This window comes from Haemaphysalis longicornis, unplaced genomic scaffold, assembly GCF_048455015.1.
Source record: "Haemaphysalis longicornis isolate Haplotype H1 unplaced genomic scaffold, Haemaphysalis longicornis Haplotype H1 scaffold_4, whole genome shotgun sequence".
In the NCBI taxonomy this organism is placed as follows: domain Eukaryota; kingdom Metazoa; phylum Arthropoda; class Arachnida; order Ixodida; family Ixodidae; genus Haemaphysalis; species Haemaphysalis longicornis.
Window position 1 is genome coordinate 226,923,805 of NW_027526361.1, and position 23,219 is coordinate 226,947,023.

At 45.9% G+C, this 23,219-nt stretch overlaps 2 protein-coding genes across 3 annotated transcripts in view; one reads left to right on the plus strand and one right to left on the minus strand.

The window, feature by feature from the left end:
• Positions 1-9,316, minus strand: part of LOC144179683 (organic cation/carnitine transporter 2-like) — an 86,335-nt gene extending 77,019 nt beyond the window's left edge. For both annotated transcript variants that reach the window (XR_013324327.1, XM_077708130.1), the window contains exon 1: positions 8,980-9,316. The gene's annotated coding sequence lies outside the window, so the exon portion shown is untranslated. The remainder of the gene's footprint in view (positions 1-8,979) is intronic.
• The window catches only part of LOC144179682 (beta-alanine transporter-like), a 71,642-nt gene that overhangs the window by 1,858 nt on the left and 46,565 nt on the right, over positions 1-23,219 (plus strand). The window lies entirely within an intron of this gene.

The window sequence follows — 23,219 nt, forward strand, 5'->3', positions numbered from 1 at the left end:
TGGCCTTAATGGCCTTAGTAGATACGAGAGCAACAGTGTCTGTGATGAGCGTTGATTTTAAAGTAAGGTGATGTTTACGTGGGACAAGGTGGTTACATTTCGTGGTGTGGGTGGTGCGTGGCTGCACCCTCTTGGAGTATGTTCAGTGAATATCTCCTTTGGCGGCCACTTATTCAGAGCAGAGTATACTGTGCTCCCGCGGACTACACATGACGTCATCTTGGGAATCGACTTTTTGAAGCAGTGTGGTGCTACGGTTGACTGTAGAAGTGGAGAAATTTTTATAGACGGCACTGCCTTATCTGCGCTTGTTCAAAACCCTGCTGGCCACCAGACCGCTGCATTGGACACATTTTGCGTGTTGGAGGACACCATCATGCCAGCACGATGTGCCCGATGTGTCCCAGTATGGTCCTCAGGAGCCCAAAGTCGTGAAATTAACGCTTTAGTGGAGCCCATTTCCGAGAATTGTGCCAAGAAAAACATAAAAACATCGTCGTTCCTCGCGCGGTTGTTACCGTTGTCCATGGTCACTCTACGTTGTGGACTGTCAACTACTCCAGTGAGCCCGTCGTGTTGCCAAGAGGTCTCAAACTTGCCCACGAGATTCCGTATGCGCCCCCTTTAATAGCAGTTCTGAACGACGAGTTGAACGCATCCGTTAATACTTGCCCAGTGGACCCCTCCAAGTTCCTACACATGATTAGCGAGTCAGTTCAACCAGATGAACGCCGTTCCCTAGCCGATCTTCTGTCCAAGCATGCAAGTGTTTTAGACTTCTGTCACAACAAACGGCATTTTCCAATTCCGCCAATTCGCACTCAGCATTCAATCCTTACTGGGGGAGCAAGACCAATTCGTCAGAAGCCTTTCCGTGTTTCCGCGGCAGAGCGACGCCTAATCAACGACCAAGTCCAGAAAATGCTAAGGAATGGCGTAATTCGAGAATCATGCAGTCTTTGGGCAGCACCTGTCATACTCGTCAAGAAGAAGGACGGCTCATGGAGATTTTGCGTCGACTATCGATGCCTCAATGCTGTAACTAAGAAAGATGTCTACCCGTTACCCCGAATCGACGACGCCATTGATTGCCGTCATTTAGCTTCCTACTTTTCCTCAGTTGACTTGAGATCAGGATATTGGCAAATTCCCATGAACCCCAACGATAAGGAAAAACTGCTTTCGTAACGCCTGACGAAATGTTTGAATTCAATGTAATGCCCTTTGGACTTTGCAATGCTCCGGCCACCTTCGAGCGTTTTATGAACAGCGTTTTGCGCGGCCTTAAGTGGGAAATCTGCATGTGCTACCTCGACGATGTTGTAATTTTTGGCCGAACCTTCAGTGAGCACAACAGTCGCTTGGTTACTGTCTTGGACTGCTTGGCAAAGGCTGGTTTAGTCCTAAATTCGAAGAAGTGCCGATTTGGAGATCGCCAAACGCTTGTACTGGGCCTCTTGGTCAATAAGGACGGTGTCAGACCAGACCCACTCAAAATCCAAGCAGTCAGTGATTTCAAACAGCCGCATTCTGTTGAGGAGCTACGAAGTTTTCTTGGCCTGTGTTCCTATTTTGGCCGGTTCATACCTCGATTTGCAGACACAGCCTATCCCTTGACATCACTCCTGCAGAAAATTGTTCCATTTACGTGGACTTCTGAATGTGACGCCACGTTTTGCCAGCTCAAGCTCCTTTTGACGTCGGGGCCCATACTTCAACACTTCGACCCCTCGGCTCCTACAGAGGCTCACACCGACGACAGCGGTATAGGAATAGGGGCCATGCTAATTCAACGCCATGGTCCTAATGAACATTTTATTGCCTACGCCAGTCGGGCACTGAGTAAGTCAGAAATTAACTACACAGTTACAGAAGAGGAGTGTCTCGCTTTCGTCTTCGCCACGCAGAGATTCCGCTCCTACCTCTATGGACACCCGTTTACCGTCGTAACTGATCACCATTCGCTATGCTGGCTCGTCAACCTTCGGGATCCTTGCGGCCGCCTTGCACGCTGGGTCCTGCGTCTGCAAGAGTATACCTTCACCGTGTCGTACAAGAGCGGCCGCAAGCATGCGGACGCGGACTGCCTTTCTCGCCTGCCACTGGAAACCACGAGCTGTGATGACGACAGTTTCGACGACTGTCTTGCTTCTTTGTCAACACCATTCCCCGATATCTCCACTTTCAGGATAGAACAGCGCCGGTACAAGAGTCTGCAGCCCTTCTTCAATTGCGCCCGTGCCGACAAGCGTGATACCCGCTTCTGCGTTCGCGACGGCCTACTATACAAAACGAACTACTCTGCAATTGGTTCCAGCCTTTTCCTTGTGGTACCGCAAAGCCTGCGCAACAGCATTCTAAATTTCATGCATGACAATCTTACGTCTGGTCATATGGGATTCGCCCGTACACTTCACCGCGCCAAAGAACGTTTTTACCGGCGAAATATGCGCGAAACCACAGAAAAGTATGTTGCCACTTGTATACAATGCCAGCGGCACAAGCTACCCCCTGCCGCTCCGGCAGGAAGGCTTCACCCTCTGAATCCGCCCACTGCCCCTTTCGAAAAGGTCGGCATCGATTTACTGGGCCCATTTCCGCGCTCATCGAAGGGTAATCGTTGGATTATCGTGGGTGGGGACTACCTTTCACGTTACTCTGAGACCGCCTTGCTACCATCTGCTACTGCTGCGGAAGTGTCTCTGTTCCTGCTCCGGAATATACTTCTTCGTCATGGACCTCCCCGAGTCATCATAAGTGACCGTGGCCGTCAGTTTACAGCGGACGTCGTTGAAGAGCTCCTTCGCGTCTCTCAAGTTGAGTTCCGGCACTCTACCCCGCACCGCCACCAAGCTGTTACGTCCGGGAGGGATTTATTAGGGCAGGAGCGCAGGCTCCGAAGGCAGGGAAAAGTCGAGCATCGTTGAGCACGACGCGAGCAGCGGTCCGGCCTCTTCTTCCTCTAGTCTAGAGAGCCCCGCTCCCGCATCCTCTTTCTCCTCTTCAGCTAATCCAATCCACTTGGCCAAGCCAATGTTGCAGCATTGGTTTACTTTACCGTTCCAATATATATATATATATATATATATATATATATATATATATATATATATATATATATAGTGGCGCTGGCTACCACCCTCAAGCGTTAGATACAGTTGTAGCAATTATCAATACCCCAGAAAGTGAAGGAGAACACAGTCGGCCAGATAGCCGAATTGGTAAGGCATTCGAGATCTAATCGAAAGGCGTGGGTTCGGTCCCCACTCTGGGCGCGTGTTTTTCTTTCTTTCTCACGTAATTATTATAATGAAAAATAATAATGTAACGTCACTAACGGTAAAAAAAGTCTAACTATTCCCCTATGCCTTCTTTGGCGTTGTAGACTGCCAGCATTTCTTTCTGTATATATATATATATATATATATATATATATATATATATATATATATATATATAGATATATATATAAACTCAGTGTAAACTCACTGCTCGTGGCGGCGTGTGCTTTGTAGTTTTTTCCCTCCCGGAGACACCGGATGTTTTTGGGCCTTTCGCCACCCGTGAACTCGTCGCATTTTCTGTTATCCCCACAACCAGCTTTCATGCAGTGTGTTCCTACTTGCCTCTTTCTTGCCTCCTCCTTGCCACCTTGTTCCTCCCTCTTCCTTTCGCCTCTTTTTTTATTTTATGAAGGCTTTTTTTCGCCTGCCTTTGACAGAAGAAGCTCTGTATGCTGTTTGTGGTCGTTTGTGTGTTTGTTTCCCATGTGGCTTGTGTTTCGGGGCGCCGCCCCCACTCTGAGTCCGTACGATTTTACCCAAAGCTTTCATTCCTGAGGAAGACCTGTCTCAGGTCGAAACGTTGGAAATAAAGTCTCCGAAGAGCGTACTTCTACTTTGTGTGTATATATATATATATATATATATATATATATATACAAGAGAAGAAAAACTTCGAACAAGGTAAAAGCACGATTGTGGCCTACGTTTCAGAAACGAGAACTTGCTTTTCTCAGGGCAATCTCAGGGCAATAATATGCTTATATATATATACATATATATAAATTTATATATATATATATATATATATATATATATATATATATATATATATATATATATATATATATATATATATATATTTGTGTGTGTGTGTGTGGGTGTGTGTGTTGTGTGTCATTAAAGACCAACCAGGACCAGTGCATTTATTTGAGAACACGCACTTCTGAAGCTTGCGCAGTTACAGATAATTCTTGTATATACAGTTCAACCTGGATATAACAAAGTTGACGAAACTTCGCAATTTCTCGTTACTTGCCCGTTTTCGTTACATGCAAGTTTCGGGTTAAGGCTCGCGTGAATAAAGCTGAAACGAAATCAAAACGCTAAACACCAGTAAGGGTGAACTGACCCTAAAAAACGATTTCTTTCACATTGAAAAATGCGTGATTTGCGCCTCCTGTTTTCATACAAACTTAGTCATTAGTCGGCACTCCAAAGAAACCAGGGGCCGAATTCTCAAAAATGACGGGGCGTCGCTTTGAAACGACGAAGTAGCGCCATGCAAATGCATGTATGCTGGGGTTGGAGCCGTCGCTTTGAGGAAGCTGTGCACTCAGTGTGACGCGCCGAAACGCACTGTGGTAAGGGCGCGAAGCGACAAAGCTGTGCACTAAGTGAAACGATGAGGGGCAGTGGGTGTAACTTCGCGCCCTTCCAGCAGTGCTGTTCGGCGCCTCACACTGAGGGCACAGCTTCCTTAAAGCGACGGCTCCAACCCCAGCATACATGCATTTGCATGGCGCTACCCCGTAGTTTAAAAGCTACGCCCCGTCGTTTTAGAGCAATGGGCCCCTGGTCACTTACCGCTGTATTCCCAAACGTAACTTAAGTATCTCTTTTGCCTTTTGACACTTTTCAACGCCTTAACCCGTTTTGAGGACCAAGCTTATGCTGAAATTGCGCCTTTTCGCGAACTTGATGCTCTTTGTCGAATTAAAAATTGCTGAGAGGGTCCCAGCTGGGATACTGCACTAGGCGGCGACGTTGTTCTTTCTCGCCGGCCGAGATGCTTCATTTAAACGTGCGAGCTTGTCTTGAAAAGACAACACTTTTGGTTTTCTGGCACCAGAACTTATCTCCGACAAACGGACATCCCATATGCCGTTGGAGACGTGCGACTACACGCGGACCGACAGGCTTAGCAGCTAAGTGACACCGCATTCTCACGGGAAACGCTCGGTAGTTTGTGGTGCGGGCGCAGTTCGCTGAATTATAGCATTTATTCAGCCGATTTTCAAGAAAAAGTGCAAAAAACAATAGGTCATCAGCGTAGCGAATTCGTTATATCAAGTTTAACCGTCTCAACGCCTTCGTTACATAGAGGTCGTACGCACATGGGCTTTTATGGGGGTGGCAACAGGAAATTGAAAAACTTCGTTATATCCGGAATTCGTTACAAAAAGATTTAGTACATCCAGGGTTAACTGTAATAGCAGTAATGGCTGTCATCCGGACACCCCGATAGTCTCCCTTCTGAAGATTTATAACGTCTCCATTTCACCGCAACCATATTTCACCGACTCGGTAGTTCGTATTCAGACATATTTGCAGTAAAATAGTACTTCACCATTAGTGACAGTATCGTCTTAGCCAAGATAGAACTAGCTCTATAAAAAAACGCGACACACTTCAAATGGCGAACAATCACATGACGCTTTCGTCACCCGAACGCAATAGAGGTTTTTTTTCTTTTGGGTAACGCTCTAGGCTACCAGTCATAACAGAGACAGCAGTCAGCATGAAAGTGTGGTAACATAACCGGAAATAACAATGACGTCATAGCAATACGACAACCGCTCAGAAGGAAAGAGAGCACTGATAACCAGTTAAACACAGTTCGAGTGACCTTGATTGATTGATTTTAGGGTTTAACGCGCCGACGCAACGCAGGCGATGAGGCGCGCCGTAGTGGAGGGCTCCGGAATAATTTTGACCACCTGGGGATCTTTACCGAGCGCCGAAATCTCGTACACACGCGCGTTTTTTTCGTTTCGCCACCATCAGAAAAGCGGCCGCCATGGCCGGGAATCGAACCCGCAACCTCGTGCTCAGCAGCCCAACGCCTTAGCCACTGAGCCACCGCGGCGGGTAGTTCGAATGACCTGTTTTCCTCGAGCCGTGTTTCGATGGTGGACATGTTCTTTCATGCTGTATAATGATTACACTAAACACTGCTAAGTAGAATATTGGGCACAAAGGCTACGATTCGCCTTTTTCCCCAGGACGAGTAATGTTCTGCTCTTGTTTTTTTTTAAGAAGAAGAAGAAAAGAAGAAGAAAGAATGGTTATTGAAGAGGAAATCCACAACAACATAAATATCCAGGCGAGGGCCTCATAGCTGATATTGCACAGGGACCCTCGGTATATCAATACATAGAAAAAATACACTGAATGCAGCCCGACCTAAATTACATAGTAAAAAATCTCCGAGTTACACCTCCAGAGTAAACGTTACAGCAGAAGAGCAACACGAACCAAGGAATTCATGTTCCCACATTACCAGGGCAGAACCAATTAAAAAAAAGAAGGAACTTTATTGAAAAGAGATATTAAAGAAAAAAGGAAAAGAGAGGAAACAACATTGAAAAGGGAACGCCGAACACAACACACTACATTATAAAGGTCAAGACACGCTTTTAAGCAAAACAACGACTGGGATTATTCAGAAAAACGCACAGACTAAACCGCGCACCTAACAAAAATCCTTAAACAATTTTCGCCATTAGAGACAAAAACTAACGTATTTCAGTGTCGGAGTATTGCAAAACGAATTAAAAAAAACGAAAAAAAAGACGAAGCAAATTTAGTTGAAATGCAGGTGATGCTGAAGGTAGGAATTTTGTTTATTCCACTAACACTACACAACCACAAACATACATTTGCAATTGAACCGACAACATGCAATTGCGCAGCAACTAAAAATAAATAACATGCAAAGTAACACATTTATACTATTAGTATGTAAGAATCAGAGGTAGAAAAGAGTCTTTTCAAGATGCCTTTTAAATAGGGATAAAAATGAGAGTGATTGACGTTTCTTCGTCAGGCTTTCCAACGAAAAATAGCTGAAAAATTCCGCCTTTTTTTCGTACTTTGTGGGAACTGCTGGAAGCAAATAATTGTAAATCGCAGCAACTACTCAGGTTGTGATTGGTGAGGCGATTTAAAATATTAACGTTGAAAAGGAATTGATGAGTCAGCAGTTTGCACAATCGGCCAGAATTAAGGGAAACCCCCAAGATGGATTCAGTGTATGCCAGGACGAATCCTGGTCCAGGACGAATTTTTCTTCAACTGTGAAGTTTCGGAGAAAGCGGTATAGCTTACCTTTTCATCCGTATGGCGGCATTTAGGTGGATGTCAAACTTTCCTCCGCTGTATAACAGTGTTATATCGCAAGAGCTTGCGAACTGACAAAACGTTATTTTGGACAAGACGTATGCTAGCCTTCAAATACTATGAGCTTTTTGTGACTATGCGGATGGCTTGAACGTTAAATGTATGAAATGTGAGAATTACACCTATTACCCCACGCCACAATTCCATATGTCAAATTGTTGCGAATAAAGGCTAGATACAATGATTGAAAAGGGGTTTAATACCATATGCCGATTTTCATCTAAAGTAATTAAAATGATTGCGAAATTTGAGATGTGTGTTCTTATGAACCCCAAGAAAAATGACAACGTGAAAGATATAAATAGACTTTGTAAACAATTTTATCGCAGGAAAAAGGGGACCCACTACGATTCCGATCTAAAAAATAAGATTTTTCTTTTTAGAGGTTTATAATTAGGTGATTTATGTGGCTCTAATCGATGGCTTTCCTTAAAACCACATGTAGCAATGAAAGAATTGGCGGGAGGGATTTGTGAGCGCATTATATTGTGTTGTCGTCAGCGTAAAAAACACAATGAGCGGAATAAAGATGATACACGATACCATTAATAAAAATTGTATAAAATAAGGGGCCAATAATTTATTCTTGAGGGACGCCTTGGTTGATTATTTTGGTATAAGGAAAATGTTCGCCATTGTAGATCTTGCCTTCCCTGTAATTAATAGCTCCGCAAAAAAGAGGGTGCCAGACACCTTATGCCATGCTAAGCAAGTTTATGGAACAGAATATTTTTAATAGTATCACAGGCCTTAGTAAAATTTAGAAACGCTGAGCCTACTAGCAAGCCGGAGTCTGCTGACTTTTTAATATAGACTATTCGACAGAGGAGTACGCGGTTTGTTTAGATTTAGTAGTGTTCATGTCATGAGACAAACACCTGTTTCTGTACAAAAAGCCTTTTGCTCCCACCAAACTTTGATCGCGTCGTACTCTACAAAAGCCTGCTTTGTTATAACCGTTGATCAGGTGAAAGCAGACTAAGATAATTGACTTCCTTTCGGCTCAAAAAGCCTAAACCGCAGCTGATGCACCACGAAAAACAAATGTTGTGAGGGGCGACGTCAACGATTTGCACATACAAGTTTATCAGCGCGTTTGTATGCAGCGTGTAGATTTGCGCTTTTAGTATTTTAGGTCAATCAGAGTAGCAAATAAATATGCTAGCTATTAAACACGTTGCCCTGAGCGAAATTGACTCTGCATTTTTACGTCGTAGCGAGTAAAATATAATTTGGAGCTGGTGCTTCTTATTACTTTTGTGAAAGTCGGGCGAAGGTGGTGTAATTTCAGCAAACAATGTTACGCACTTAGAGTCCTCGTTATAGCGCTCGATACTTTAGAGTACTGAATATTACCATTTTTTTAGTAATGTGATCCTCCACATCAAAACTGTTGAAGCACAATCACAAGAAGTTGGTCTTAATTAAAACGACTGAAGCATTTGTGATTTGAAACATTTCATTATAACAATCATGCATATAAAGGGAGAAAATAGAAATGTAAGCGATACCGTACCAGCGCTCTCGGCGATGCGATAAAGGCGTCACAGTCGAGGATGTATACTACTGAATCGCCATTGCTGTAAACACTGTCCTGCACAGCATAATAACCTATTATGCCTCAAACTTCACCTTAGAAAAGACACAGTCCGGCGGACATGCGCCGAAGATATCACCAGTCCGCTCATTACGACATTTCAGAAAGACTGGTTTTGGCCGCAGAGAGGCGAGATTGAAGTCTGTAGCACAGAGAAAGGAAGAACCGAGTGAAATACGCCGAATAGGTACGGCGACAGACAAACAAACGCAGGCAGTCATGTGACCACCATTCTTTTTTTTTATAAATTATTCTTCAAGGGAGGACACTGAGTGGAAAGTTTTTGTGCGCTATTGTTTCGAGTTTTTTCTAGCTCTTTGACATGTGGAAGGGGTATGAATAAAGACTAGAGCTGTAGCTTTTTATTCGTACGGGGACATGTTCAAGCATAATGCCTAATTACCTAACGGGACAAATATGTCCGTCCCTAGAGGCCTCATCCACAATAAGTCAAAATAAACGAACACTAGTACGCACATATGTATGTATGTATGTATGTATGTATGTATGTATGTATGTATGTATGTATGTATGTATGTTTGTATGTATCTGTTTTTGTATTTACGTATGTAGAAAAAAGTAAAACTTTAAAGGTGGTTAGCAAACATGAAAACAAAAACTTTCAACAAGGTGGCGGGCTCTAGAAAAATTTTGGGCGTCTTTGAGAGCCCTTTTTGTCGTATATATTTCTGCCTGCCCTTGAGAACATGTCCTATCCATGTGATCTATGCTGTAGGGACGTTGGCCACGTGGCTTGGCAACTATGGTAATGACCCCATACAAAAGCGTCCACCAGCTTGATTATCAGGAAATGACAATTCTGCGTTTCTTGTGCGTTTCTTTGTGTGGCTGTTCGGTCAGTTAGATACTACTTTGGTAACTCTGTTAAAAATATTGAGCCTTCCTTGCATACAACTTTTCTTCAGTTTTTTCATTGCTTTATTTATAATTTGTTATTTATTTTAAAAAAGCACTTGGCACAATGCGACATATGAAGCTGACCTGGATTTGCACAAAGCTCACCCCGAACTGTCCATTAGATCAATACGTATTCCCATGAAGTGCCAGATGCACCAAACATAAATAGTAGGCACTACGGATGATAAAATTCTATATAAATTGCGAGAATGGCCTAGTAATTTGTTAGCAGTCTTACTGTGTTTCAGTTTCGGCAACTGCGATTTTTGTGAGCCCCTTTGAAACGCCTTATCGCTTTGGGATGTTGTTAGGTTCATTTATTATATACGAACCACCGCAAATTTTCTAGAGAAACCACAAAGGTTCATGTCACGATATATATATATATATATATATATATATATATATATATATATATATATATATATATAAATATATATATATATATATATATATATATATATATATATATATATATATATATATATATATATATATATATATATATATATATATATATATATATATATATATACATTGAATCAGAATGGGAATTGAGGGCCTCGTTAAATTACGGCCAAAATTAGGGATGGCAGTCCACAATGCATCGGAAAGCAATATAAACAATGTGGTAGGTCACTGAAACAGGTCAAGATTTTGAGACAGAAATTGGGGAAAAATTGCCGGCATGGTCGTATCCGAACCTACGACCTCCAGAATACGCGTCTGGAGTGATGACGACTACTCTGCCGGCGGGGTTGTTTGCTCTACACTTTCGCTGGTGTTTAGGTTAAGGTATTTTTGTTTCCTGCGCTAGGTGGTGGTAGCCAGCGGTACTCGGACTACTCGGGGTGAAGGGGACCTTTTTTTACACCGGGCCGTGACTCGAGTGTCTGCGAAATGTCGAGACCGATCGACCAGTGTTGAACCCCCTTAAGCTACCTATGGCCCCAAGACTGCCAGAACAGGGGCTCTCACTATGCATGTAGCATATACATGCATGTGCACATATGCACGCTAAGCACGCTATGGATGTAGGCAAATGCCGCTATGCATGTATCCTTGCAGCACTTCCTTTCAGTATTTAAAAATTCTTCATCCGTCTCAATGACCTACCGCATTCTCCCCTTTGTTTTCCTGGGCATACGTCAGCAGTCTACGACGCCCAAGGAGGCATAGGGGTGTGGTTAGGCTCTTCTTTTTTACTACGGTTAATGAAGTGAACATTTTTGTTTAAATATACAGAAGAAAGAAAAACACGCGCCCAGAGTGGGGACCGAACCCACGCCTTTCGATTACATGTCGAATGCCTCACCAATTCGGCTATCTGGGCGACTGTGTTCTCCTTCACTTTCTGTGCTATTTATATTTACTAGAAGTGTATCTGACACTTGAGGGTGGTAGCCAGCGCCACTCTGACTACACGGGGAGAAGGGGACCTTCTTTTCAACCCCCGGGGCGTGACTCCAACGTCTACAGCCTGTCATGAGCGGGTAACTGGCGGGAAGCCCTCTTATGCTACCTAGGCATCAAGGCTGCCAGAACCGAGACCCTCGCTAGGCTTCCGCAGAATAATATAGTTAGGAAATGAGGGGCTCGTTGAGGAAATACAGAAAGATAGGTCAGCAGTCTACGACGCCAAAGGAGGCATAGGGGTGTGGTTAGGCTCTTTTCTTTTTCACTACGGTAAATGAAGTGAACATTTTTTGTTTAAATATACAGAAGAAAGAAAGAAAAACACGCGCCCAGAGTGGGGACCGAGCCCATGCCTTTCGATTACATGTCGAATGCTTTACCAATTCGGCTATCTGGGCGACTGTGTTCTCCTTCACTTTCTGGGCTATTTATATTTACTAGAAGTGTATCTGACACTTGAGGGTGGTAGCCAGCGCCACTCTGACTACACGGGGAGAAGGGGACCTTCTTTTCAACCCCCGGGGCGTGACTCCAACGTCTACAGCCTGTCATGAGCGGGTAACTGGCGGGAAGCCCTCTTATACTACCTAGGCATCAAGGCTGCCAGAACCGAGACCCTCGCTAGGCTTTCGAAGAATAATATAGTAAGGAAATGAGGGGCTCGTTGAGGAAATACAGAAAGATAGGTCAGCAGTCTACGACGCCAAAGGAGGCATAGGGGTGTGGTTAGGCTCTGTTCTTTTTTACTACGGTTAATGAAGTGAACATTTTTTGTTTAAATATACAGAAGAAAGAAAGAAAAACACGCGCCCAGAGTGGGGACCGAACCCACGCCTTTCGATTACATGTCGAATGCCTTACCAATTCGGCTATCTTTCTGTATTTCCTCAATGAGCCCCTCATTTCCTTACTATATTATTCTGCGAAAGCTTAGCGAGGGTCTCGGTTCTGGCAGCCTTGATGCCTAGGTAGCATAAGAGGGCTTCCCGCCAGTTACCCGCTCATGACAGGCTGTAGACGTTGGAGTCACGCCCCGGGGGTTGAAAAGAAGGTCCCCTTCCTCTCGTGTAGTCAGAGTGGCGCTGGCTACCACCCTCAAGTGTCAGATACACTTCTAGTAAATATAAATAGCCTAGAAAGTGAAGGAGAACACAATCGCCCAGATAGCCGAATTGGTAAGGCATTCGACATGTAATCGAAAGACGTAGGTTCGGTCCCCACTCTGGACGCGTGTTTTTCTTTCTTTCTTCTGTATATTTAAACAAAAAATGTTCACTTCATTACCCGTAGTAAAAAAGAACAGAGCCTAACCACACCCCTATGCCTCCTTTGGCGTCGTAGACTGCTGACCTATCTTTCTGTATTTCCTCAACGAGCCCCTCATTTCCTTACTATATTAATCTTCGAAAGCCTAGCGAGGGTCTCGGTTCTGGCAGCCTTGATGCCTAGGTAGCATAAGAGGGCTTCCCGCCAGTTACCCGCTCATGACAGGCTGTAGACGTTGGAGTCACGCCCCGGGGGTTGAAAAGAAGGTCCCCTTCTCCCCGTGTGGTCAGAGTGGCGCTGGCTACCACCCTCAAGTGTCAGATACACTTCTAGTAAATATAAATAGCCCAGAAAGTGATGGAGAACACAGTCGCCCAGATAGCCGAATTGGTAAGGCATTCGACATGTAATCGAAAGGCGTGGGTTCGGTCCCCACTCTGGGCGCGTGTTTTTCTTTCTTTCTTCTGTATATTTAAACAAAAAATTTTCACTTCATTAACCGTAGTAAAAAAGAAAAGAGCCTAACCACACCCCTATGCCTCCTTTGGAGTCGTAGACTGCTGACCTATCTTTCGGTATTTCCTCAACGAGCCCCTCATTTCCTAACTATATTATTCTGCGAAAGCCTAGCGAGGGTCTCGGTTCTGGCAGCCTTGATACCTAGGTAGCATAAGAGGGCTTCCCTCCAGTTACCCGCTCATGACAGGCTGTAGACGTTGGAGTGACGCCCCGGGGGTTGAAAAGAAGGTCCCCTTCTTCCCGTGTAGTCAGAGTGGCGCTCGCTACTACCCTCAAGTGTCAGATACACTTCTAGTAAATATAAATAGCCCAGAAAGTGAAGGAGAACACAGTCGCCCAGATAGCCGAATTGGTGAGGCATTCGACATGTAATCGAAAGGCGTGGGTTCGGTCCCCACTCTGGGCGCGTGTTTTTCTTTCTTTCTTCTGTATATTTAAACAAAAAATGTTCACTTCATTAACCGTATTAAAAAAGAAAAGAGCCTTACCACACCCCTATTGCCTCCTTTGGCGTCGTAGACTGCTGACCTATCTTTCTGTATTTCCCCAACGAGCCCCTCATTTCCTTACTATATATATAAATATATATATATATATATATATATATATTTATATATATAAATATATATATATATATATATACAGAAAGATAGGTCAGCAGTCTCTGACGCCAAAGGAGGCATAGGGGTGTGGTTAGGCTCTTTTCTGTTTTACTACGGTTAATGAAGTGAACATTTTTTTTAGTATACAGAAGAAAGAAAGAAAAACATGCGCCCAGAGTGGGGACCCAACCCACGCCTTTCGATTACATGTCGAATGCCTTACCAATTCGGCTATCTGGGCGACTGTGTTCTCCTTCACTTTCTGGGTAATTTATATTTACTAGAAGTGTATCTGACACTTGAGGGTGGTTGCCAGCGCCACTCTGACTACACGGGGAGAAGGGGACCTTCTTTTCAACCCCCGAGGCGTGACTCCAACGTGTGGAGCCTGTCATGAGCGGGTAACTGGCGGGAAGAGCTCTTATGCTACATAGGCATCAAGGCTGCCAGAACCGAGACCCTCGCTAGGCTTTCGCAGAATAATATAGTAAGGAAATGAGGGGCTCGTTGACGAAATACAGAAAGATAGGTCAGCAGTTTACGACGCCAAAGGAGGCATAGGGGTGTGGTTAGGCTCTCTTCTGTTTTACTACGGTTAATGAAGTGAACATTTTTTTTAATATACAGAAGAAACAAAGAAAAACATGCGCCCAGAGTGGGGACCGAACCCACGCCTTTCGAATACATGTCGAATGCCTTACCAATTCGGCTATCTGGGCGGCTGTATTCTCCTTCACTTTCTGGGCAATTAATATTTACTAGAAGAGTATCTGACACTTGAGGGTGGTAGCCAGCGCCACTCTGACTACACGGGGAGAAGGGGACCTTCTTTTCATCCCCCGGGGCGTGACTCCAACATCTACAGCCTGTCATGAGCGGGTAACTGGCAGGAAGCCCTCTTATGCTACCTAGGCATCAAGGCTACCAGAACCGAGACCCTCGCTAGGCTTTCGCAGAATAATATAGTAAGGAAATGAGGGGCTCGTTGAGGAAATACAGAAAGATAGGTCAGCAGTCTACGACGCCAAAGGAGGCATAGGGGTGTGGTTAGGCTCTTTTCTTTTTTACTACGGTTAATGAAGAGAACATTTTTTTTAATATACAGAAGAAAGAAAGAAAAACACGCGCCCAGAGTGGGGACCGAACCCACGCCTTTCGATTACATGTGGAATGCTTACCAATTCGGCCATCTGGGCGACTGTGTTCTCCTTCACTTTCTAGGCTATTTATATTTACTAGAAGTGTATCTGACACTTGAGGGTGGTAGCCAGCGCCACTCTGACTACACGGGGAGAAGGGGACCTTCTTTTCAACCCCCGGGGCGTGACTCCAACGTCTACAGCCTGTCATGAGCGGGTAACTTTCTGGAAGCCCTCTTTTGCTTCCTAGGCATCAAGGCTGCCAGAACCGAGACCCTAGCTAGGCTTTCGCAGAATAATATAGTAAGGAAATGAGGGGCTCCTTGAGGAAATACAGAAAGATAGGTCAGCAGTCTACGACGCCAAAGGAGGCATAGGGGTGTGGTTAGGCTCTTTTCTTTTTCACTACGGTAAATGAAGTGAACATTTTTTGTTTAAATATACAGAAGAAAGAAAGAAAAACACGCGCCCAGAGTGGGGACCGAACCCAAGCCTTTCGATTACATGTCGAATGCCTTACTAATTCGGCTATCTGGGCGACTGTGTTCTCCTTCACTTTCTGGGCTATTTATATTTACTAGAAGTGTATCTGACTCTTGAGGGCGGTAGCCAGCGCCACTCTGACTACACGGGGAGAAGGGGACCTTCTTTACAACCTCCGGGGCCTAACTCGAACGTCTACAGCCTGTCATGAGCGGGTAACTGGCGGGAAGCCCTCTTATGCTACCTAGGCATCATAGCTGCCAGAACCGAGACCCTCGCTAGGCTTTCGCAGAATGATATAGTAAGGAAATGAGGGGCTCGTTGAGGAAATACAGAGAGATAGGTCAGCAGTCTACGACGCCAAAGGAGGCATAGGGGTGTGGTTAGGCTCTTTTCATTTTTACTACGGTTAATGAAGTGAACATTTTTTTAATATACAGAAGAAAGAAAGAAAAACACGCGCCCAGAGTGGGGACCGAACCCACGCCTTTCGATTACATGTCGAAGGCCTTACCAATTCGGCTATCTTTCTGTATTTCCTCAACGAGCCCCTCATTCCCTTACTATATTATTCTGCGAAAGCTTAGCGAGGGTCTCGGTTCTGGCAGCCTTGATGCCTAGGTAGCATAAGAGGGCTTCCCGCCAGTTACCCGTTCATGACAGGCTGTAGACGTTGGAGTCACGCCCCGGGGGTTGAAAAGAAGGTCCCCTTCTCCCCGTGTAGTCAGAGTGGCGCTGGCTACCACCCTCAAGTCTCAGATACACTTCTAGTAAATATAAATTGCCCAGAAAGTGAAGGAGAACACAGTCGCCCAGATAGCCGAATTGGTAAGGCATTCGACATGTAATCGAAAGGCGTGGGTTCGGTCCCCACTCTGGGCGCGTGTTTTTCTTTCTTTCTTCTGTATATTAAAAAAATGTTCACTTCATTAACCGTAGTAAAAATGAAAAGAGCCTAACCACACCCCTATGCCTCCTTTGGCGTCGTAGACTGCTGACCTATCTCTCTGTATTTCCTCAACGAGCCCCTCATTTCCTTACTATATCATTCTGCGAAAGCCTAGCGAGGGTCTCGGTTCTGGCAGCCTTGATGCCTAGGTAGCATAAGAGGGCTTCCCGCCAGTTACCCTCTCATGACAGGCTGTAGACGTTGGAGTCACCCCCCGGGGGTTGAAAAGAAGGTCCCCTTCTCCCCGTGTAGTCAGAGTGGCTCTGGCTACCACCCTCAAGTGTCAGATACACTTCTAGTAAATATAAATAGCCCAGAAAGTGAAGGAGAACACAGTCGCCCAGATAGCCGAATTGACAAGGCATTCGACTTGTAATCGAAAGGCGTGGGTTCGGTCCCCACTCTGGGCGCGTGTTTTTCTTTCTTTCTTCGTTATATTTAAACAAAAAATGTTCACTTCATTACCCGTAGTAAAAAAGAAAAGAGCCTAACCACACCCCTATGCCTCCTTTGGCGTCGTAGACTGCTGACCTATCTTTCTGTATTTCCTCAACGAGCCCCTCATTTTCTTACTATATTATTCTGCGAACGCCTAGCGAGGGTCTCGGTTCTGGCAGCCTTGATGCCTAGGTAGCATAAGAGGGCTTCCCGCCAGTTACCCGCTCATGACAGGCTGTAGACGTTTTAGTCACGCCCCGGGGGTTGAAAAGAAGGTCCCCTTCTCCCCGTGCAGTCAGAGTGGCGCTGGCTACCACCCTCAAGTGTCAGATACACTTCTAGTAAATATAAATAGCCCAGAAAGTGAAGGAGAACACAGTCGCCCAGATAGCCGAATTGGTAAGGCATTCGACATGTAATCGAAAGGCGTGGGTTCGGTCCCCACTCTGGGTGCGTGTTTTTCTTTCTTTCTTCTGTATATTTAAAAAAAAATGTTCACTTCATTACCGTAGTAAAAAAGAAAAAATCCTAACCACACCCCTATGCCTCCTTTGGCGTCGTAGACTGCTGACCTATCTTTCTGTATTTCCTCAACGGGCCCCTCATTTCCTTACTATATTATTGTGCGAAAGCCTAGCGAGGGTCTCGGTTCTGGCAGCCTTGATGCCTAGGTAGCATAAGAGGGCTTCCCGCCAGTTACCCGCTCATGACAGGCTGTAGACGTTGGAGACACGCCCCGGTGGTTGAAAAGAAGGTCCCCTTCTCCCCGTGTAGTCAGAGTGGCGCTGGCTACCACCCTCAAGTGTCAGATACACTTCTAGTAAATATAAATAGCCCAGAAAGTGAAGGAGAACACAGTCGCCCAGATAGCCGAATTGGTAAGGCATTCGACATGTAATCGAAAGGCGTGGGTTCGGTCCCCACTCTGGGAGCGTGTTTTTCTTTTTTTCTTCTGTATATTTAAACAAAACATGTTCACTTCAGTAACCGTAGTAAAAAAGAAAAGAGCCTAACCACACCCCTATGCCTCCTTTGGCGTCATACACTGCTGACCTATCTTTCTGTATATATATATATATATATATATATATATATATATATATATATATATATATATATATATATATATTTATATATGTATATATTATTATATATTTCTATATGAACCACTGAAAATTTCCTAAAGAAACCACAACGGTTCCTCTCGCCATTGCCCTCACGTGAGTAACATAGAAAGACCGGGAAAACAATATCGATTAGAAACACTAAGTGCAACTAACAAAGTTCCAAAGCGATAAGGCGGTCCTGCAAAGGCGCCCACAATAACTGAAGTTGGCGAAACTGAGACACAGTAAGACTGCTAACAAATTAGTATGCCATTCTCGCAATTTATATAGAGTTTTGTTGCCTGTAATGCTTAATTTTTACGTTTGGTGCATCTGGCAGTTCATGGGCTTAGGTATATATCTAATGGACAGCTTTGCGTTGAGCGTTGTACAAATCGAGGTCAGCTTCATATGTCGTATTGTGCCAAGGCCCTTTTTAAAATAAATAAATAAATAAACAAATAACTAAATAAATTTATAAAAATAAATAAATAAATAAATAAATAAATAAATCGTATGCAGGGACGGCTGAATATTTTTAACACAGTTATCAGTGTAGTCTATAAATGACCGAACAGCCACACGAGAAACGCACAAGGAATGCAAAATTTTGACTTGCTCATAACCAAGCCGGTCGACGTTTTTTTATGGTGTCATTACCATATATGCCAAGCCGCGTGGCCCATGTCCTTACAGCACAGATCACATGAATAGGGCATGTTTTCTACGGGAGGCAGAAATGTATACGAGAAAAAGGGCTCTCAAAGACGCCTGAAATTTTTCTTTGCGGCCACTTCGATACCGCCGCAGTGTATCATTACGACCCGCCAGCGGGACCCGCCATCATTCGCTGGCCTTCGTGGAGAAGTCGTTTTGGAGTGGCTCGATAGCAACAAACGAGCAAACGAGACATTGCCTTTAACAGGTGGGACGACCGCACGAAGCTTCACGTCTCGTGGTCCCTGGACGAAGCAGCCGTGACGTGGTTCTTCAATAACGAACACCACATCGCTGACTGGACCGATTTTACCGGTCAGATACGTCAGAAATTTGGCTCATCCGCTGCTCGCTCTGGCGCCGTGAAGAAAAAGCTGGACGGTCGCGTCAACATGCCCAGGAGACGCATACGTAGTATATAGAGGACGTTCTTGCGCTGGGCCGTCGCATCAGCAGGGATATGCCAAGGGCATATCGGGTGCGCCACGTTATGAAGAGGATCGGCCAGTTTGCATTTTAAGCCCTTGCTGTAGAGGACCCAGCGACAGTAGCCGATGTAGTCCTGACGGGTCAACGATTGAACGAGCTGAAGTCCATCCGCCTAGAGTGACACGCTAGCACCTGCCTACCTCGCCAATGATGAGCTCCGCACGATGATTCGTGCCCTTATTCGTGAAGAGCTTGGCAACCAACCATCACTATGCAGTGCCAGTGTTGGCTGCAGCGCTCGTGCACCTTGGCTTCGTGGAATAGTTCAAGGGAAGCTGGCGTCTCTGTCCTGTTTTTCGGCGTCACCTCTGCCGACAGTGGTGACTAACCCGTCGTATTCCGAAGCCGCAAGCCGAACGCCCCTGCCGTTGGCGTCAGTCACTGCTCAGTCTCACCGTCGGTTTGTGGCAGCTGTCCGTGCGGTCTCCCACCCGCGACCTACCAGCCGACGTGGCGACACCCCGGCCAGGTCCTCCACACTCGCCGACCAATATGTTACAATCGTGGGAGGCCTGGTCACATCTATTCTTTCTGTAGACGACGCCAGCGAGAAGAAACGCGCAGCTACATTGTCAACAAACTAGATGACTTCCCTCTTGGTTCTGGTTACAGTCCACGGTCCTATACGCCCCCTATACGTTGTTCGTCGTCTCCACCTGGCCAACCAATCTTTCATCACGATTCCCGAGAAGTGCGCCGCCAATATCCGTCCCCGTATCACCGCACGTCGTCTCCTCTTCCCCGTGTCTCTCATAATACCAACCAACTGGCGGGAAAGTAGGCCCTGCAGTTTTTTGCGGGAACACTGCACCAGTTTGAAAAATTAAAATTCCCCCAGCTCATCCAGCAAATATGTTTGCGGTATCTGTTGAGGGGATTCGTGCACAAGTTTTGATTGATACGGGAGAAAGCGTTTCGATTATCCATGCTGATTTGTGTTCACGCTTACGAAAAGTGAGGACTCCTTATGTAGGGCAATTTTTGCGCGGTGCTAATGAGACTGCACTTACACCTTCTGGATACTGTAAAGTTAGGGATATGATCGCCGGAGCTACCACATATTGTGTGCTGTGATTTCTTAATGTGCCCACAAGCTGATATTGGGCTGGGAATTTCTCTCTTCGACGTCTGCTATCATTTCAGGTCGTCAACCCGCCATCGACATCTCGGACGCAGAAGACATCATTGTTTCCAATTCAACGGTGTCAGTGACTTTGACTGCAGATTGTGGTATATCTTCTAGCTACGAGCACATAGTGCCGATTTCTGCTAAAGTCATTACTGGAGGAGATGTTTTTGTTGTGCCCTATACTCGTTTACGATCACGTGGTATTACAATCGCCGCGGGTCTTTCCGATTTAAGCAAGGGACTGCACTCATGACTGTTGAGAATGCGACACCAGAACCGATTCTGCTCTCCAAGGGTTGCGCGATTGGATCTGTTAATGACAAAAAAGCCGTCGCTCTCTCACCTGCCGTAACTCCAGTGTCCACCCAATTCGGTTTCAGCCTCCCGCACAGCTCTTCTTGGTACCGTCATCAGCGCCGATCTCACTCCATCCCAAAAAAGTCTCTTCTAGACGTGCTTTTTAATACCAAGCTTCCTTCGACTCGTGCTCCTCTCTTCCGCAGACTGCTACCACAGAGCACTGCATTGAAACTGATGGTCCCGACATCGTTCGCAGTCGTCCATACCGTGTCTCACCATCAGAAAGAAAAATAGTTGGATGGCTCAGTGCGCTTCTGCGTTGATTACAGGGTGCTAAATAAGATCACTCGGAAAGATGTGTACCCGATGCCTCACATTGACGATGCTCTGGACTGTCTTCGAGACACTGGGTATTTCTCCAGTCTGGACCTACGGTCCGGTTACTGGCAAATTCCACTGCGTGAGTTGGACAAAGAGAAGACGGCATTCGCAACGCCTGACCGCCTCTACGAGTTCAATGTGATGCTGTTCGGGCTGAGCAATGATGATGGATGCTGGATGCAGGGATGATGGATGCACTTTTCCGTGACCTATAATGGAAAACGTGCTTCTGCTATCTTAACGATATTGTCATCTTCTCATCCACGTTTCCGAGCACCTCAAGCATCTGGAAGAAGTATTAGCGTGCCTTGCCCACGCTGGCTTGAGCCTAATGCAAAGACATGCTGCTTTGCGAGTAAGACTATTGAGGTATTGGGCCATGGGGTCACCAAAGAGGGGATACAACCTGATCCTGGCAAGATCGCGTGTGTTATCGATTTCCCTCGTCCGCTCCACCTAAATGATCTACGGAGCTTTCTCGCTTGGCCTCTTACTTGCGTCGCTTCGTGTGTAACTTCGCAGCCATTGCTTCTCCTCAACACATGCCTTTAAAGTCTGGTACCCCCTTCGACTGGTCGAATGAATGGGAAAAAGCCTTTCAAGCTCTTAAGGACGCTCTCAGGTCTCGACCCGTTCTGCGCCACTTCGACGAAAAGAGCCCCACAATAGTCCACACGGATGCCAGTGGTCATGGCTTTGGCGCTGTTCTTATCCAGCGGGACGCCCAGAATCAGGAAAGAGAAGTTGCCTATGCAAGTCATTCACTGACACGTTCTCGTTCTGAACAAAGCTGCACCATCACGGAACAAGAGTGTCTGGCAGTGGTGTCGGCTGTTCAAAAATTCCGCCCATACCTTTATGGCGGCCACTTCACCATCGTAACTCACCAGCACGCTCTCTGCTGGTTTTCTTCCCTCAAGAACTTGTCTGGACGCCTAGGCCGCTGGAGTCTCCGCCTCCAGCTGTATGATTTCATCGTCACACACCAGTACGGTCGTTAACATATCAATGCTGACACCCTGTCTCGATGCCCAGTGTCCTCCATTATGTTACGTGCTGTTGAGGTTACGAAAACCGCACTCCCAGTAGCACCCGTTACGTCTCCTGCAGTGGAAGACCCCCCAGAGCTTCTTTCGTTGCAGAGAGCGGACAAATACTGTGGTCCTATCATTCACTACCTTACCGGCCGCGTACCACCTCCTAACAGTCATGCTCGCCATCAACTCGGCAAGTTCCAGCTCCGGCATGGCAAGCTTCACCGTCGCAACCATTACTCTACCGCCCACAAATGGGACCCTGTCGTACCCCGTTCCCTTCGCACATCTATTTTGGAAGCTTGTCACGATGATGCCACGGCTGGGCACCTTGGATTTGCGAATACTTATGACAGGGTCCCCAGCCGATACTTCTGGCCTGCAATCTCAACAGCTGTCGCAAAATACGCCTCCGCGTGTGCATCTTGCCAGCGTTGCAAAAATTCGACGGCTCCTACTGCCCGTTTGCTTCAGCCCTTACCTTGTCTCTTCGGGCCTCTCCAGTCTGTCCGAATCGACTCGTATGGACCTTTGCCCATCACGCAGTCCGGTCATCGGTGGATAGTGACGACGGTCGATCACTTGACAAGATATGCTGAAACGGCACCTGTACGCTTCGGGAGAGCCGCAGAAATTGCCGAATTTATCCTACATCACATTATTTTGCGCCATAATGCACCGCGCATAATTCTGAGCGACCGAGGGTGAACGTTCCTGGAAACCATTGTTGAGGAGCTCCTGCGTGCTTCCAACATTGTGCACAAGACAACTTCCACTTACCATCCCTGGACAAATGGCTTAACCGAACGTTTCCACCGAACCCGTTCTGATATGATCTCTATCTACATCAGCTCCGACCACCGCAACTGGGACATCATGTTCCCCGTTGTGACCTTTGCTTTTAACACTGCACTTCAGCGTACTACTGGCGACTCTACGTTTTTCCCGTCTTTGGCCGCTCACCTTCCTATACCTTCGAGTCAACTTTCTTCTCCGCTCCTGTTTCCTACGACGCACCAACTCATGAGCAGTATATTTCACGGCTTGCATATTGCCTAGAACAAGCACGCTTGCACACTTAAGCTCATCAGCAAGTCAGAAAGACAAGATACAACTCGACACATCATTCCGTTCGTTTTCACCCTGGTGATGAAGTGCTCCTCTGAACCCCCGAATGGAAGCCCGGTCTTTGAGAGGGGTTCCTTCAGCGTTTCCTCGGCCCTTACGTCATCTTGAAGAGGCTTCTCCAGGTAATTACCTCATAGCACCGATG